A 19,794-nucleotide genomic window follows, 5' to 3' on the forward strand; every position below is an offset into this window, starting at 1 on the left:
GATACTTGCAACTTACTCATCGAACAGATTATTAACCCAACTTCCCATTTATGCACTGCTTGCGTTTATGCAAAAGGACAATTTCGGTATCTGAACGATTGCAATAGGCAAAGTATTTTAAACAGTTTACATCTAAATGTGTCGAAACAGAATTGTAGTAAATAGACCTGGAATAGACTGTGGCAAATATCAGTCGCTTTGCGGCTCGGTAACGTGGGGTTCCTCGATGACCATGGCCTCCCGGAATGACTAGAACGAATATTCTCGAGTTGCGGCGTAAATGCAGTGCAGTGCTCGGTAGAAATCTAAATCGATTTACGAATAGCCATTTCCCTGGGAGAGAATGATAGAACAGATACCTTTATTTTTATTAGATCGAAATGTTCCTAATATCTGCTAACAAATAATTCCACAAGGCATATGCTAGAAAGGGATGCGTACGAAATTTCATAATTAATAATAAATTTCAACAGACATAATAAATTTCACATGATACCCTACTTTATATTACATACTTAAAGGTTCGGAAATGTATGTTGGACATTAACAACGCCCCATTTCTAGGTCATAAAGCGCCATATTTCTGTTTTTCAACAAGAAGCTATTCTGTATAAACGAATTTACTGGTCGGCGTCGTATATCTGTATGGATATGTTTATAGCAAACAGTTGAAGTAGATGTTGTGTTATTACGTGAGTTAAGTAGTCTCTGCGCTAAGAGATTTCTCTGGTGTAGTCATCAAAGCGATGTAGGAACATTGGTATAACGATTAATTCTATTGCTATACATAATATATAAAAAGAAAACAGCCTGACAACTGAAAGACAAGAGTGTCAAAATCGCTTGCTCAAAGCTGCGGTTGTCCGCTGCGACATTGCCGTACGACGTCGATGATCTCTGCCGCGTTTGCACCGCTGATCAACACCCCAACGGTGAAGGGCAAGGAGTTAGAGGCAAGGAAAAAGAGAAGCTTCATCATAAAAGAGCTGCTGATTATCTTTTCTTCGCGTTATTAAGAGTCGAGGACGCATAATGCATGCTATCGATGTACAATCTCTTATCGATTACTTATTTATTCATATCGTTGTATACCGCATTTACTGAGTTATCAGAGGGGTGAAGCATATATTGCGCCAGTTGTTGTGCCTTGGCAAGCCTTACGACACGAGGGACCCACCTATTCCATTTACTACTTCACCCTGTGCCTGTCGATTGCCACCACCGTTGGCCCTCCCTCCGCGATTCTAGTTTTTGATACTCGCTAGTGCGACAACAATACCGAATCGGCCATCAGCGCCGCTCAGTGTCACGCAGCGACAACGATGGCAGCATCAAAAGCAGCGAAACTACCATTAGCAATTCTAACAATGGTGAACTTTTTACCGAGGTTGAGCCTCACCATCGGGAGACATATAACAAAAAGTAGTGTATTTAGAATGATAGCAGTGCCCTTTTTATTCCCTCTTGCCTTTGTACTTCTATTTACGGTAAGAGCTGCCACTACATTTCCTTCGTTGGATACTCGTGACGATGTTGGAAAAGAATGCTGATATTTCTATCGTGACCAATGGCACCACCTGGCTATAGCTGTTGCCTTGTAAAAATAAGAATGATAATAGTAATAGTAGCGTATTGCCTGAATTTTTCACAGCTCCACAGCAGATTCCCTGCTGAGGCTCACACCGCTGTTTATGCCAGCCAATAACAGAAAGAAAAATGAAAAACAGACTATTGTGTACACTGCATGATACAGATGATTAGGGAAGGCCATGTATTCTCGCAGTGCACACAGTTGCGCGTCCGGATACAGGCCAATCATCAACAGGCAGACCGCAGCCGCGTTAGGGTGCTGAGAATCAGTATAAATAACGAACAATTTTATTTTTAGTGAGTACTGCTATGCTAATGGAAGTATTATTGCTGCCACTAGTTCTACGATGCTGCTGTTGTCACTACGTGCACTCGCTGGGTCGCTCGGTCGATCTCAAACAACTCGCGGCAGCCGGCTCGGGTAAGTGACTGAGCACTCCCAGATCAGACCAGATTAGGCCAGAGCAGAGCAAACACAGCGGCCGGACGGACCGACAAACACTCGCCCGCGTCGCACGGTCACCATGGCCACATACGGCCACGTCACGACACCCGCCTCCGGCATTACCATCACCAATTAGCTTTTAACACGAACCATCAACCAAGCGTAGGCACCATGGTGACGATGATGATGGTGACCCAGCAAAGAGGTTCCTGCTACTCCTACTTAATGGCAGTAGTCATGGTATTGCTGCTGCTTCTTATGGTTGTAGTAGTGTATAGATAATAAGGAAACGGCTCGAAGACGCGATGGATGACGCGCCAGATAGCATGGGCTGAACACTCGGAAGGGGCTGCAGCGAACAGCGACTTCAGTAACAGATCGGCCAGCAATGGGTAGCCTTAATGGCTGCTGTGCGGTCGCGGGGCTTAGGATAAAAAAGAATGTAGGCATTCAACAGGAAGCAACGCTTACATATTAGAGTAATACTAGCACCACAAGAGGAAGTACTCACGATGGTATTGCTACCTGTACTAACCAAATGCCGTCGATGGTGATGACGACGACGGTATTGGTTATCCGCTTTAGCTTAGACCGGCCAGCTCGGCTAGATTTGTCGGTCGAGTATTGATCAGGTCTGCGTTTTCGGCTGAATGCAATTTTGAGCAGTTACATCAAAAACAAGCAGGACATCAGAAGAGGGAGTCCCAACTGACCGGGTCGGGAGGCTTTCATCCGATTCTGATAGAGAAGGAAAGCAACAAGTAGGGCAAGAGAGATGCTTTATAGATACTAAAATACGTATTTGTATATAATGAAGGGGCACAGGCATACGCTCCGCATAGAATAGGAGCCTGCATAAAGTCGAGTATCTATGTGTTGTATAGGTTGAAAATGTAAGCTCGGTTTCAGCTCTATATAGACGGATACAGAAATTGTTTTAAGCCGTTTATGGGCACGGGTGTCTTAATTGACGGTATTTAGCTGTTGCTTCCCGGAAAAATATTGGGGGCAGATATTCGTTACGAGTCCCTCTAGTTTAACGACTACCGTTCGGTAGAATTGCCACCGGCGGCTTCGTGGAAGGCTCCGCGGCGTTCCTGGAATAGTAAATGCCTTTATGGCGTATCCTCTGAGTCAGTTTTCTGTAGATAACTAAAGGCTGTGTGTAGATTTGGATTTTGAGTCGATCACGTAGTAAGTAACAAATAGAAGAAGCTCGCCATCTCTGATATGTAGATGCATAACAAGGCGAAATATCTTTTATCTTGATGTCAGTGTTATGACATAGTCAACTTGGGCTCTACTTCCAGGACTGAAGGATGCACTTTATTAAAGGCAAAGATATAGAAGGCCCAAAACAGAAATGGGTTGCTTTTGTATGAAGCAGGATGTGTCAAACTGCGATTATCAGGTTGAACCTTCCTTATACAGTAGGACAACCGAGCGATGATTGAAATCTACTTTGAGACAATGACAAGACACAAACAGGATGTTTGTGACTTAAAATCCCCTAGTCTATTCTGAAAAATGTTATCTAGGAAGAATATCTGTACTCTGTCTGTTTTTTTCGACGAATGCTTATGTGAAGAAATGCGCAGTTATCTGGAAGACTAGCTCAATTTGATCAATTTCCTCCTTAGTTTCATCTTGTGTTGTACCTGGTACCGATTGATATTGTGTGTAGACGCTACAATTGTACTTAGGTATTGATTATTATATCTTTATTTTTTTTTTTATTCTTTATCATTGCCTTTGGAGTATAATGCGTTTCTGAAGCCGCACATTACTTAAACTGGGGCAAAGTTTGGCGGGCTGTTTGCCGGACACGCGATTCCTGGTGTCGGACGAAAGCCAATTCTTCTTGCAATAGCATAACAAACACCTCATGTCATAATCGATAACGTCAAGGGCGTCGTTCTTAAAAATTAAGCGAAGATCAGTTATTATCCGATCTTATGAACACTTAGCGAGATTATAAACTTCTTAGCTCACGCCAAATCAACAGTGCACTGGATCGCAACTGAATATGCGGCTCCAGAAAGAACAAAAGTAGCTTTTATCGCAGCTTAGAGGAAACTTCGCGTCCAAGAAGCAGAACTTGAAATTTCAAAATCAACCGCCACCGCTTAAAAGTGTATTTATAATTTTCTTTTCGTTTTGATCGTAGCGTTAACGAACAAACGACGTGTATGAACGTCCCTGCGTCACGGACTGGTCATAAAGGCTTTAGCTACACATCGGATGGCATTGACTAAAAACCAAGGGAACCATTAGAGAGAGAGGCTCATCTGTATGTTCTAGAAAATGTCGCGCAGTCGTAGATAGCTGACGTGTCCGAAGCGAGGCCATACGTCTTCCAATGAAAAAAAAAGTACGACGGCCGTACACCTGAGGCCCGAATTGAAGCTACATAATTGCAATGAATGTTAGTTATATCGAATGAGCCGAATTGGCAGAAATGACATTTAGGTACAGTCTTAGAAATAAAGCGTAAGGGGAAGTCAGTTTAAGCGTTGTTGTACTCTGTACGTCTGCTATCACGCATAACAACTGTCATATGAAATGCTTTACGTCAAGTGTCTGTATTACTTTCGTCGTTCCCCGTCCGTTGGACGCTGTTCGTATCGACTAAGAACCCATTTTTTGGCTGACGGCAGCTTGGGAACATACGTATTGTGAGGAACTGCTCCTTATGGAGAACTATGCTTATTGTCAATGATTCCGTGTAGTTTTTACGTAAAGTGGAATTAGTGCCATTAATTACACACTAATAGACAAATGGTTTTGTCGGGAGGTATGTTGTTCGGCTGGGTTTTTTAAGCTATGCGTTGCTGAGAGCAAGCTTGCAGTCCGACCGAGCAGTCCGACAAATGCCGTTGTCGCTTCTGCTACACCAAAAAATAAACGTTTTTTTTTTCTTCTTTTATAGTGTGCATTTTTTTCATTTGTAGCTAAGAGGACTAATCTCCCGTATTTCTCAAAGACTAATCGCGATTTTATTATTTGTCACTTTTCCGTATGCCTTTAATTAGAGCGATAAGCACGGGAAGATCGAACGATACAATATATTAATGATACTAAATGCTGCTATACAGTCCCTACTTCTAAATCAGCCACCTTCTATCTTTCGAGAAGCACCGATGTCAGCATTGTTACGCCGTAGCAGTTGGACTGACGTTAGATTAATCGTTCAGTCCTTGCTCGCTCAAGCACTATAGCTCTGAGCCATTGTATGTTTTGTTGTCTGCACAAAAAAAAACCTATTGTTTCAAGGCCATTTAACTGCTCGGCAGTCAGCGCTTACAGAATGCTTCATTGATCATTCTTCGACGCAGTATTACCTTGTCTATATTTGATTTCGCTGGAACGAAGTTATGACCGATAACATTTCATCTACGAAGTGGGTTCGTTAGAAATTGTATCTGGGCTATGCATCGTCAAACAGAAACCTATCGAAGTTTTGCCAACTTAATTATAGCGGGCTATTGCACGCACAGACACTTATTATAGTTCTAATTAAGTTCTATAGGGTATGTTAGAAAATGTAGACGTTCTAGTGCAAGTTTTTGTCGTACTCCTACAGGCATAGGGGTGAGTTGTTTTCAGCGGCTGTCCATTATAACTAAACGCTATATTACTACGATAGCAAAATAAATAGCAATTATCATGTTACTGAACCAATGGAGCGTATAGCTTCTAGCAAATCCGTTGAGAAAATTAAGGCGATCACAGATGAAAATCCGTCTTTTTCTACCCTCCTTGCCACGTAAAGCCATTCACTATCAATCTAAAAATTTCACACGCTCTGACCGAACGTCGTTAAGCTGGCAACATTCATTCGTACGTTTCGTTCTCGTCAGCCGCCAATTGTGACAAGCAAACATCAGTTTCATAGAATCATACAAACCATCGAAAGCTCTTCGGTTAGACCAAGTCATCATGCCTGTACGAATTTTAAGCTGGTGCACGCGTCGTCAAGGGAACGGTGACATCGAGTATAAATTAATCCCCTCTTCTAGCAACACGAGTGACCAAATATACAGGCGTACATGTTTGAGTAAATGGCAATCCTTTCCGAACTTAATTGTCATGGTTTCTCTGTGGGAAGCGGGGAGAGGCTACACTCGGGCGTAACCATCTCATATTTGGTACGAACTGCTGTATTTGGTCAATCGTGACCATTACCAACAGGCGTCATGCCGCGTCCGCAATCAACTAACTTGTCCATTGTGTATGCAATCACAATTGTGATTATGACGGTGATGATGATTGTTGTTGTTGCCGTCGGTGACGAGATCGGCATCATCCTTCATGTTGGCAAGGCATAATGGTTGTTGTATTCGCTTTCATCGTATCCATCATTTTGTGCTATGTGGCGTTTCTTCCTTGTCCAACTATTCATCCATTCTACTCTTCGTTTCCCTTTTTCTTATATCATCCTCCAATTTCACGAAGTGCTGCTGCCCTGAATCACTGAAGCGCTCGTTTGTTCGCTAGCTCCTCTGTGCGTTATCCCCTGGCCGTCGTTAGACCCATCACTACCACCGCTACCGCTACTGCCGCGATTAGATTGCTTGCTTGCCCGCCTGTCTGTCTGTCAGGAGCTGCTGCAGCTGCAGCTGCGTAAAGGGCGGCGAGCCGCTGCCAGTCAAGGCGTCCACACCGGCGCACTACGACAGCGTCGGCAACGATGGCGCTATACGCGGCTAAATATATGGCTCGTTCCGTTTCACCCTAACTAAAGTGAGCAGGCCGGCGCCGAGTATGGGGCTGGCAAACGTTTGCCGGTTGCTATGGAGATGGTTGTCATAGCAACCGCGCCAGAGCAACCGGCGGTGTGCCTTGTGGCGTATTTGATTGTTTAGTGTAAGTCCGGCTGTATGGTATGTGTGTGCTAGCGTCGTACATACGCGGCCGTTGTTATCGATGTTGGTGATGGCAATGATCCTACTGCTGCTGCCGCTGATGATGTTAGGAGAATGTTGTTCTAATGATGGTAGTTGTTGTATGTTATTGCTACGTTGCTGCTGCTGCTGCTGCTGTAGACGGTCATTGTGCAACAGTAGAGAATCGCTGTTTGGTTCCTTTGTTGCCTGCCTGCCTGCCTGCCTGCCTGCCTTCCCGCCTGCCGGTCGGTTCGTCTGACAGTCGACCGGTCACTTGCTCGCTCAGTGAGTTCATTGTTGTGTGTCGGCGATGTTTCGGAGTAACCGGCCGTGATCAACATCATCATTAACGACAGTAGCATCACGACCAGCAACGGTTATGGCAATAGTGACGTGAGCAACAGCAATTACTGGCTTGCTGCGTAGTTGCGGCTCCTTCGTCGTGTATAATTAGTTAGTTGGATAGTCAGTTGTTAGTCGTTGGGTAGATGATAGTGCTGAAAGCGAGGGACCTTTTGGCCGAGCGGAGGAATCGTTGCTGTGAGAAGAAGGAGGAGCAGGAGGAGGAGGAGGAGGAGGAGGAGGAGGAGGAGGAGGGGGGGAAGGAAGGGGTGGAGGGGGAGGGGAAGAGGAGGAGGTAGGCGAACATCAACGACGGCCACGTCACAGGACACAGCCTGCCACGAAAATGGACGATTAGATAAACACATTCATGGATGTATAGATCAATGAACGGAGCAAACTCTTATATTAGCGTTGTACCGGCCCATAATGGCAACCGCAATTAATGGCGTGAGATAGTTCCGCTTGTCATAAATACTTATGTGCAGTAAGGCTGGGAAGAAGATAATGCACGCCAGTAAAGCAGGAAATTTCTACATATACTTTCTTGCTATTATAGTCCGTGTACCCATTATGCACAAATCATAATAGTTACTAGCTTATTTAGACATTGCTATAGACGTAATTTATTTATGTGATCTTCCGGTTATCCCTAAGCAATCTAAGCGACCCGCCTCATGACCAGCGTGTAGCGACATATATTGCGAATACACTCTTAACATTAGCAGTATTTTGTTGTATTAAGCAGAGACGGAAGCTGGTCTGTCATAAACTATTGTAAAAATCTGCTTTTCCTACCAGTGATCCTTCTTGGTATGCTAGTATAATAGCACAATCTTTCAGATATCTCTATTGGTATTCAACATAAAAATCATAATATTCAGGATCGGTCCTGCGTGTAGTGATAGTCCAGGTACGTGTACCGCCGCTGTTCAGCTACATAGGTCACCTAACTGTGTCAAACCAGATATTCCACGAGTATGGCCACGGCTTCAAAATTTTAGTGCTATTGGCCAATTAACTATGGAAATGCTCGTATTTTAATTTTCCCTGTTATGACTTACTTACAGCAGTGGTTCAAGCGAAAGTCGGTCGAAGTTTTTAGTCGACTGATTGTCGTAATAAAACATCTAATAATCTTCTTAGGCCCCCTTTTGTGGATTCGATATGCCTACATGAGCGTGTTTCCAATTCCCTTCAATTGTGTACAAGTTTCTGGATGTACTTGCGAAAGCTTAGGCAGCGGTGTACCCTGCCTAACGCTTGAGCCCCGCGACACTGAAGTAGAATATGTTCGTTGAGTTTTTGGCTTTTCGTAAATACCTCTCTTGACTTTTAGTCCGTCACCGTTTCAACGAAGGGTCAGCGATTTGCAGCTCCTTTGGCCACGTCTTTGTTGTGTCGTCGTGCCAGTTTCATCTCTTTTCTCGTCGCGAGTTGGCGAGGCAGACAAGATCGCCCGTTTAAACACGCGTATGCTTAAAATAGCCCTGAAGAATGCGGTGTGTAGGACTAGCTAGATGACTTCAAGCAAAGGTCTGCTCATTGCAAGAAGGTGACCAAGGTCGACAAAAGCTTCGCTAAACAGATAGACATTGAAATCACCCGCGCTTTTTGCCAACGCAGCCGGGAGATGCCATTAGCAAAGGATAGATTAAATTACTTCACACCTAGAACCCAAAATGTCACCCAAAATATCTTTGCAGCATGAAGCAAGTCGCTTGAAGTGTATACCATCTTTTTTTTTTTTTTTTTATATCTAAATCTAAAACGACCCCAATTCGAACTCAATCACATTTAGTGGGAACTTAAAACAAAGTGCAAATATCTCATGTTTCCGAATATCTGCAAAAGTCTATTATGATCAACTTTAAAAATTCATTCACCGTAAAATGAGCCCGGGCACGTTTCTAATACATTGCGTACACGAGCAGCTCACGCGGGTAACATTTCATTTAAGAACCGCATTACTTTTGCTCTATTGGTGTGGATCACACGCTTTCGGTTAACCAGATTTAGGTTATAGATGGCTTTAAGGCAACCTGAGTTTCGTCACGACATCTACGTCAGCGTCTGTACCATTGATCACGGCTGATTAATAGAATATCGCCGGGATTTATAACGTGGGCCCCATCCGATAGGGTAGCAGGTGTTTGACCCGCAGACGTCGCCTCTACGTGTCTCAACCCAGTGAGCTACATTAGTGTGAACGATATGCTGGGGTTGTTACGCTCATCGATGGGGAACTTCCGTATGGCTTGGCCGGCTAGGGCTTCGCTGTCTGTCAGCCGCTTATACGAAAAGACGATGAAAAAATAGCTTTTTCCAAAAATATAAGTTTTTCCTGATATTGGTATTTTAAATGGAGCGCACAAAGTCAAAGCAGGAGTCTGACCTTAGGCCAGCTAATCTTCTCCCTAGTTAGATGACACGTTTTTTTGAGCTCATGAGCAGCACAGAATTCGCGATTAGTATCACATATGTATAGAGCTTTGGATGATACTTCACGTGGGGGTCCCGACGAGGACGACTATTGCTGTTTAGATAAATTGTTTGTTGAAGTGGTCCGAATAGAGCACGAGTATAAAGACTGTTTAAACTAATAGGACGATCTTGATAACGAACGCCTGAAGGCAAAACAAAAAAATTGCAATCAACAAGTAGAAAGTAGCTCGTACAATTCAACACGAAATCTTCGTGATTATACGATGGTACTTTTCTCAATGTTTCGCTAAGCTGATATTCCGGTCTGCTGTTCCTCAACGGAAGTAATGGTTCCCCAGTATGCGTTACACAGGATGGCGAATAATTTCCTACTGACAATTGTAACTTTGTGTTCATAGGGTTGATCTCGTTACATAAATGGGATTATCACGCTTGTACGCAGAACGGGTTTATGTGAACGATCTGCATAGTGTACCCGACGCTTTTCGAAGTGCTACTTTACATGGTGCCAATGACATCTGGCAGTACCCACAGGTCTGCTGAAGCAGATCTGCATACGCCCAACACCATAGATAAACTAGACGACTACAGTTGTTTGATAATGATACCATTGCTTTGCAATAGACACGTACTGAGTTTACAGCAGGCTGCTGTTAGAAATCTGTTCGTGCCATCCTCGCCTGGACCAGTGTCCTGGCAAACGGTTCCACCTCTTATTGCTCACCAAGGATCAAACCAACCACTCCCTCCAACGACCCAAAACAACAGATTTACTGCACAGAATTCAGGAAAAGAGCTGTACAATGTAGCTCCGCCCGTTGCTGATCTCATCGACTTTGCAACACGTGCTACTAATGGTATAGTGCTCCTGATTGACTGTAGTATTCCTCCACAGTATTACCAAATAGTTTATTTGGCCGCTGTAGAAGATGTACGATCTAAGACCACCTCACCAACATTGCTCTTCGGTTGACCACTGTTACTGAGGTACGTTTTGACTACCTGGTTGATCTATGAAACGGTTCTCCCATAATTAGTGGTTCACACGCAGATTTCAGCTTCTGCCTCTGCATTTGACGAAATTGAACTTGTCAAAAGATTATCGATACGTTTCACGTGTGTAGTCATCTAGCTTTGCACGTGTCGCAGAAATGTGAAGAGGTTTTATAGCTGCCGATTTATATACATGGACAATGTGTACAGATGAAAGGCGTCGGGAGGACCATCGCCTTCATATAGGACGATACCTAAGGCCAAATCAAATTGCCATCGTTGTCAGCGATGCTAATGTCGAATATTTAGCTAAGGGCTTGAATGTTCGATAGCTTTGAGGGAAGAGTAGTTATTTTTCTGCCGGTTTGTGTGTTCGTAGTTTGCCAAGTATGGCAAAATAATGGACTTGAGATGGTGTTGAAAGGCCTGCATCTTTGTATCACTTTACCTTATGGGGTTTTATGATATTATATTGCATTGGATTTTGCACACGCAAAACGATCTACCGTCAGCTTCAGTTTGTAGTAATTTTCTGTAAACCCTCCAGACAGACAGACAGTTTCCAAAATGATATTCTCGGCCTTGTCATTGTCCTTCAGTAGAACGTAACCAAATCTATTAACTATGGTCCATTGCTATTCGTATTGATATTTCGCGGAATTCCAGTGTGGATCCGCTTTAAACTTAATCAAAGATCATTGTAACAGTGTTAAGCGTTATGATAGGTTTGTAAATGACAGCTCAAAAGCACATACGAAAATTCCAAACAATGATAGGATACATTTGATGTATGTCTAAAAACACGCTCGATTATATTGTTGTTGCATTGCTTAAGTAAAAATCCCGTTAACTTAATACGACCGAACAGTTAGATTACTCAAGACGACATAAAATTGTTTAAGCCTCAGAACGTATATCTATGAGACATGGTTTGTTTAGCTGTTTGTACGCTCGTCCCATATACTTGTTTCAACCTCGGATGTATGAAAACAGCTTGACGATTCCTTCGTATCAGTTACGCATTTGGAATAGGATCGCGCGCATGCTTAGCCTGACTTTGAGTTTCGAAGGCCAACAAAAGTCCTATTTGACGTCGTGAGTTAGTCATAGCTCTGCTATCGTAATTTTGTGCTATTGCAGCCTAGGTAAATGTGAGGCCAAGCAATTTGACTTTTCTGCCGGCTCCGGCGTGAGAATTTAACTATTCCTACACTTCTTTGTCCTACTATGACTTATACCGGACTTACGTTATACGTTAACACTGGCCAAAAAGATTTACGATTAGTCAACTATGCCAGATAGAATGTGGGAAACGACGTGTCCTTATTTCGACAGATCTCATGGGTGTCCAGTGACAGTGTGAAACGCCATTACTTTGCTAGAAACGTCAACTGCCGTTTAACCTTGTAGCTTGAAATAATATAGAAATGCAACAAATTCTCATTGGGCAACGCATTTTTTTACTTTTTTTTTTTTTTTTTTACCGATTTTTACCAAGGAATCATCGGCGGAGTGTAATTTGAATCAGCAAAGATGTTGAAAACGTCGGTCTTATGTGCCCTTTTTAAGGGAAACGTGCCTAATAAAGACATCTTTCGAAAACGGGGAGCACCCGCAGGCAAGATTCGAATAGTTAATGAACGGATATCACTACTTAACTGAACCACTTTGTTTTTGTTCCGGACATGTGAGAGCAGAGCGAGGGCTGAGTGTTGAGTCGTCAAAAAAAATATGGCTGTTGTGGACGAAGACTGGCTTCTTTCGGCAAACGTTTTACGTATTGCAACTAGGATAGGAATTGAATCAGGCATTCAAACACTCCTGTTGTAGATGCTACAGTTATGATGTTTTCTATAATATAATGTAGGTTTAGCCATTTTGGCATTTTTTTTGTTCTTTTTTGTTTTTACTAATCGCGCAAGTAAGGCAGCCTGCGACATAACTGAGCTCACTTCAGTCCCCGCTGGAATTCACGAAGAACAAGCTGATACTGCGGCCCGTCATCCTTAATTTGGGATGTTTTATACCATGTTTCTTGCTTCGTGTTCGGTCTGTTGCATCAGTGGGTTATGGACGAGAAGACGTGCAGCAATACGTGTTGTTTGTCGCCACACGTTGGGGTCACGGTCACAAGAGTACAAGTACTGTTTAATGCGTGAGAGTTAGTTGTTACTCTTTGTATACAATGGTCGCTGCTAATACCGAACGAAGTGAGATAAGAAATCAGACAATTGTTATATAAAGAATACATTCGGTCCTCAGTACGAATTAAAGCTACGCCAGTATTATGCCGACGCAGTGTACAGGCTGCGCTGTCAACTACGCCATCGCGCTTGAAAAGTTTGAGCTTTCGATTGCACAATTCCCGTATCACATTGTCCTTAGTCATTTTATAGATATGTGTACATATTGTTATTATCGTTGTTGTTAATATTTCACAGGCTCGTCACAACCGATCCAAAAGCCGGTAAACTATATCGTCTCCTTGAAGACGTTATGGCACGCAAACCCACGTACGTAAAGAACACGCTAAATTCATAATAAACTTTATGTTTTATTAGGCTTCGGTTGAGCTTTTAAACAATTCTAATCATCGATTATAATCACTAGCTGGATTGCAGAAGCATCCAGACGGGTTTTCTCACTAAAATTGTTACTTAGTAATTTGGAGCTTGTTCGTTAAGACGTCCTGATTACTCGAAACGTTTTATTCCGCTAGGCAGATGTTCCTTTCTACTTGATACATGTACGTTTCTATAGGCATCGTAATAGAACGTAAACAGGGAACAGCACGAACGAACGAAGTGAACGAGAAGGTTTTGTAGCCTTCGTTCCTCGCTACACCTGACGTCCAGTGCGGCTGCGTGTAAATTACTGGATATTCGTCGTGTTTTTTTTTTTTGTATATCAATGTACGCGGCGATATTTTTCTAATCAATACACACGTCTCTAAAAGTAAACTGTTGTCGATTGTAGTATGAGGTCTTCCACTTATCCTAATACGTAATAACATCCACTTGCTTGAAATACTAAGGCTAAATAATATGCCACGACACCTTTGTAATGAACGCTCCCCAGAGTGGCACATCGCTTTGGTAACGATTGATTTCACTAGAAAAACGTAGGCAAATACAAAACGCTAATAAACAGACAAATACCGATATCATCCAGCAGTTGTAATGCGATTTGTAAAAAGCTTTGTCCTATCGCAAACCGTTTGACAACTACCGTTTCTATATATGACCGTTAAAAGGGAACGCTAAGAGAAAAGATATTCTAAAAGGTTGACGTTTATTCTGTTGAATGGAACGAAACAAAAGTTATTAATTACTATTTAGCGGGATCGATCGATTTAACGGGATTTAGTGGCTCGATGCCGAGGCTCCGGAACCGACGTTTCTTTTTTGGGGTGGGCGCGCTAAAAATAGCTGTCGACGAAGTTTGTGACATCTGGGCGTGCGATAAGATGCGAAAAGGCATTAGACAGAGTACTTAAAATGGTCTTAAACGGTTCGTGAGGAGGGCTTATTTTATGTAGTGTGTAAATGCGTCGTTGGAAGCTAATACCAATCTGATTAATATCTCTCTAAATAAAACGCAGACCAGTTTCTCGTAGTAAGACCGTACGATCTTGAAGTCATCGTAAATGACTGTTGAAGGAGTTCAGTAGTGCGCCGTTGAGGAATAATTCGGTTATTGATGATGCTTGAATTCATTAGGGTTACTATTTCTGTTGAAATCGATTAAAATCCGGAAAATGACTGCATACGAAGACAAGGGTTTGCATGCATCTTGTGTGTTCTTCGTAGTCTTCTGCGAAGCAGAATCAGATTGTTCGCTGCCACGACGCGGAAGACAAACAGTGAAAGGCAATTGGCCTATGAGAGACAAATATCCGCGATTTTTTTCCCACAAGAACCCCGATCCTATATGAAGTCATCGGCCAATCGAATAGGGATACCTAGAGTTTAACTAAAAATATCTTTACATCCGAACTGCATGTCTGCATGCGGCGTTTCCTTTACTTTCTAATGATAGGTCACAAACGACCTGATCAATGGAAAAATTTACACCAAAGCAGAAACGCTCACTGAAGCGCGTGATGCAACGGCTATTCCTTATAATACGTATGAACACACGATTCAGGTACCCCATTTGACCTGGTTCCGTCCAGAGATCCATAGATAATCTGCGATGCAGTATAGTTACTCTCGTCTATTTGATGACGATAACCACAGATTGTGCTGAGTTCAACTTCGGTCACTTTCGTGCTATAGATGAACCCGTAATGGGATTACGTAAAGACGTCCTTAAAGGGCAAATGCCCTATCGAAACGAATGATTTCAGCTATCATAAATCAGGAAAGGCGTCGGCTGAACTGTGCATAGAACTGAAATATGTCAATTCTAAATGGGCTAAGCAAATTCAGTGTCGGATAGGCGGCCCGCAGGAGTTTCGGCGAAGCATTTCGCCTGCTTAATTCAGCAGGTCAACTATCTAAGCGAATTAACATTATCGGCCGTGATCTACATCCGCGGTGGAACAATCCTATGGTCCATCGGTGGGATTACGAGAAAACAAGAGGCCTCGATCAACACTTTCCTTTCCACCGCAGTTTAGATATGCCTACCTAACGAAAATGCCGCCACAGGCACCATCAATAGAAAGAAGATGTACGCAATTCTCACAGAGAATATATAGTACAAGCTCTTATCAACGAGTCTCGCGGAGCTTGAAAGTGAACAAGTTTTGAATTAAATTTCGTTAGAAAATAATCTAGCCTTATAGAATTTGCTAAGTAGAAAAGTTTACTTCTAGAGAAATAAGATTAGAATGCTGCCTATTTTCGAAACGCTCACTGGTCCAGTACTTGTTGTCCGTAGCACGTGTTACACAATTGTAACCCAATTACGGAAAATGCAAACAGGGTTAAAACTGGTGTACCGTGAATTGACTTCAGGCCAGGTTGAAAATGTTTGTGATGTATGCTACGTGCAATTAGCGGACCTTTAAAAACCTGTCTGGAACAGACGATCAGCATGAACAAGGTATGGTTCAATCTCTTTACCGCCAGCTGGAGAGGAACGAGGCGAGGGTACGGCATTGCCATTGGGAGAAACAAAGTTCGACGTAAGGGAAATCAACTTACTTTTCCATATGGCGTGCAAGGGACACCATGGACACCTGTTAGTACGAGATAATCACAAAAACCAGAACAACGAATGCAGCTCATTATTTTGAGTTTCTCACTCATTGATCGTTGGCACAGCAATCACAAGCCACGTAGCCTGGTTACTGATGACGAGGCCAAACGTCTCAATTACTATACTGAGTAAGGGAATATCCAACGTTAGCTTCTCCCAGTCTAAGACTACGAGCCTTTCCTGCTATAAAAAGGGAAATTGGTGGGCAAGCATACCTCACTATGCAGTCGGTCATACTTTGCCCCGTAATTAAGAGTAACTCGGGCTTAGTCGAAACACGTAGATGATATACCATTTACACGTTCCGTCTTTTTTATAAAGACATCGTAAGTCCACACTTGTCTTGCTCTTGAAATAAATGTTGACCTTGCGCATCGTTCGCGTAAGGCAGCGATGTCAGCATACGCATCACGTTGCGGCAAGTTACCTGCAGTTACATGGATTATAATCGAAACCAGAATCTACATACATATTCACAATAGCCATACTGGCTTCGAACCTGGTCAAGTTGACTTCGGAGAACGGTGCGCACAACGAAGACATCTAACCGATACAAGTAATCTGTGCTATATGATGTATTGTGTAAGAATTCAACACTACGCTGGCTCTTAAGTGCTGTCGTACAAGTTACCAGTGTTTCAGCTTGAGTGAATTTCTATTGAAACCTAACTTGGTTTCTTAATCTGTTTTTCCTCTATACTTAGTGTTTAAAGACAGCCTGTTTTGCGTTGGTTTTTTAAACGTAGAATATTATATTCGTTCGTGGCACATATTATTAATTTTTCGAGCTCTTCTGTTTTTATGTAGTTGTCTCAGGATTTTTCTATCAGGGTCAGGAAAATTCCGTAAAACGCCCGTTCTTCCATTCAACGGCCACAAAATCCTGATCCGGAGTTCTCGCACTGTTGAACCCTTAATTCGGTCGTTAGCGTTTGACGCCGGTACTGAGCTGGGGGATCTAATTCTTTATTTTCAGGGTCTCTGGGATTGGGCTGTGCGTTTTCACTCGAAACCGAAGAATTAACCCCATGTACGTTTCGGCGCTCTCCCACATCGTGATTGATCTGATTTCCTTGTTGAATTGAACCTTGTCGCTTCTTTCTTGTTTCATCGGCCTTATAGTACAAACGATGCGCTTGTACGCCGTTGAGCCTATGACAGCCTTGGAAGCAACACTGATCCATTAGTTGTTGTGTATCGGAATGGCCAGGTTGCGAATTGTGTGGTAAGTAGCAATACTCCGAAGATCGTTCGACCACCTGAAGGCCCGGCGGCTTCTGCTGTGGTTGTTTTATATAGGGCACAGGTATCTTTAGCAGGGGTTGTGGTTTTTGCTGCTGGTGTTGGTGCCGTTGCCGTTTCGACGCATGTGCCTTCTGAAAAGGTCCTTTCAACACATTCCCATACTTAAGGAATCTTTTAGGCAGAAGTATTTGCTGTGACCCTTCTTTCTGTTGATGTACCTTACAATCGTTCTTCACTACAAGCGCTTCCTTTGAGTGTCCTTTAACAGACGGTTCTTTCGGCGTAGGCGTATTCTGCTGAGGTGTACCTTGCCGAAATTGTTCATTAGTTGTGGATAATTGAGGAAGCGCTACTGATGGCATCGTAGTTGATAACATTGGCAACTGTATTTGTATTGGCTGTGTTGAGTGTATTTGAATTACGTCGTGTCCTGGTCCCTGACCATATTCCCGAGGCAGCTGTAATGTGCCTTGTTGCTGCTGCTGAGCTGGCTGACCTATGATGATGTTTAGTCCCGCTCCACGAAGCCGGTCATGACGACGACTAGGGAATAGCGAATCACTAAGGCCGAGATTCGACATACCTCGTTCCAGGGCATTGAAAACAGGTTCATCTGCACTGGTCATGGTGCAGTTATTGCTGCTGTTGTTTGTATTTAAGACGAGTCGATAGTGCACCGGAAGGTCAAAGCTGTCAATACTGGCATATTTATCTTGCGAGGCTAAGTGGTGGTTAAGGGGAGCATTGTTCAAAAACGAAAGCTGGATTCTAGGCACACTTCTATGGAACGAGTTGTCCGAACACTGATTTGATGTACTCAACAAATAGCGTTTTAAATTTCGAGCCCTATTCGGGCCTTCAGTAGCCTCTGGCGTCATTGACGTAGTTATTTTTTTCGCATTTTCGTTTTCTTTTATTAATGATTCGTGATTCATAACACCGACATCAAGCTCAGGCTGGGTCTCTAGATAAATTATATTTTGAATGCTCAACAATACCGAACTAATAGACAACAATTTACGCTGGATTATTTCCTGACCTCTCCCACTGTATCTGACCATGAGTACCTCATTTCGCCAATTTACGCAATTTCATATATGGTCGTAGTAGTCATTGTTTTGATGGCACAAATGTAATATAGATATACGTTATCATTACTCCGAATGGATTACTGAAAATCGGCTTCAACTATAGCCAAGTGAGATACAAAAAAAAAAAAAAAAAAATTGTTCATTGAGGTCTTCTGTTTAATCGCATATTCAGCTGAATTCTGTTCTATGTATGGGCTAGAATGATCAACACTGCAAATAAGCCATGCTTCATGGAAGAACTCTGCCGCGAGTGTCCTGTCAGCTGTATCATTTACACAGGTGAGGTCCATTGTTACCAAAGCAAACTTTTCTGAAGTTTGCGAATTCAGTTCCTCGTCAATTTTTTTTTTTTTTAGCTCGTATAACTTTCGCTAAGCTGACAGGAGTACAGGCACTCACAATCCCTCCCTATTGTAACATCATTATCCGGGAGCGATATTGACCTCGTACTTTGAGTCCCGAGTAAACTACGGGCAAATACGTGTTAGTCTACAGAAACAATCTGACAAAAATATAATTTGCTTGCAGATTCTATTTATCTGTGTAAGAGAAGTTTGTGTCCGTTTGTCTGTTTATTTGTCGAACCTGAAACGACATTTTCAAGTGGTTAGATTTAGCTGATTTTTCGGGTCGCTAGAACTTCATCAAAGATGGACTTCATTTGACCGAATACTTTTGTTTTTAGAAAAAAAAAAATAAGTTGTCTGCTATTGTAGGGTGCAACGTTAACCTAGCTGGCGATGGTTGACACAAACAACTCTATACTCATGCTCGGCACTCAAAAACCAGGCTGCACTAGCGCTTGCAAACCGGACGCCAGTCTCGTCTGCGCTAATGTACCATTAATATAGCATGACATGAATAACCGTGCTCGACTTGTGTTACATAAACAATACTTATAGTTAGCTTCTGACTTTTTTTTACACCGATAAAGTAAAGTGTATTTAATAGCAAGACGAGCGTATAACCGTGGGCGTCTGCGAATGGCGTGCCAGCCAATTTGTCATCATATCGTAACTCGTATGAATTGAAGTATACTACGCTACTTTTTTCAAGCCAAATTCAAATAAAAAAAGGAAAAAAAGGCTGACACGGTTAATGTATTTCTTAGCCGATCAAATCGTTTTACGAAAGAATTGCTAAAGTGTCAAAAATAACATGTAAGTCTTTATTATCAGAGAATTCAAAAACGATCGATCATTTTAAACTTTGCTGACTCGCCAGATATGGGAGCAACATGTGAACGGAAATACATTAAATAGCCCAGTCCTATTCAAGATACGTGACAGTTTACTAAATTTATCGAGCTTCCAGAAAGAGGCTCAGAAAGATATATAAGATTACCACAAGTATTTGTCTTATTTAGTACGTGCAACTATTTATATATAAAGAAAAGATAAAACACTTTTAAGCCTTAGTGACGCCTGGGGAAAAGAGTCAATCTTTATTTGACATAGTATGAGTAATGAACTTGCCACTCAGAGCTGCTCAACTTTCCTGTCTGATAGGCGATAACATTCTTTGGCCTAGCTCTGTATTAAGTACCCCCCCC

At 42.6% G+C, this 19,794-nt stretch overlaps 1 long non-coding RNA gene across 2 annotated transcripts in view; it reads left to right on the top strand.

The window, feature by feature from the left end:
• Positions 1–1,515: 1,515 nt before the first annotated feature.
• Positions 1,516–19,794, top strand: part of LOC111253444 (uncharacterized) — a 26,167-nt gene continuing 7,888 nt past the window's right edge. The window contains exons 1-2 of one of the 2 annotated variants that reach the window (XR_015330351.1): positions 1,516–2,011; positions 13,143–13,214. This is a non-coding gene — a long non-coding RNA (uncharacterized LOC111253444). Of the gene's footprint in view, positions 2,012–12,500; positions 12,863–13,142; positions 13,215–19,794 lie in introns of those variants that run through there. The other variant, XR_015330352.1, reaches the window with a different exon arrangement.

This window comes from Varroa destructor, unplaced genomic scaffold, assembly GCF_002443255.2.
Source record: "Varroa destructor unplaced genomic scaffold, Vdes_3.0 BEIS01000006.1, whole genome shotgun sequence".
In the NCBI taxonomy this organism is placed as follows: domain Eukaryota; kingdom Metazoa; phylum Arthropoda; class Arachnida; order Mesostigmata; family Varroidae; genus Varroa; species Varroa destructor.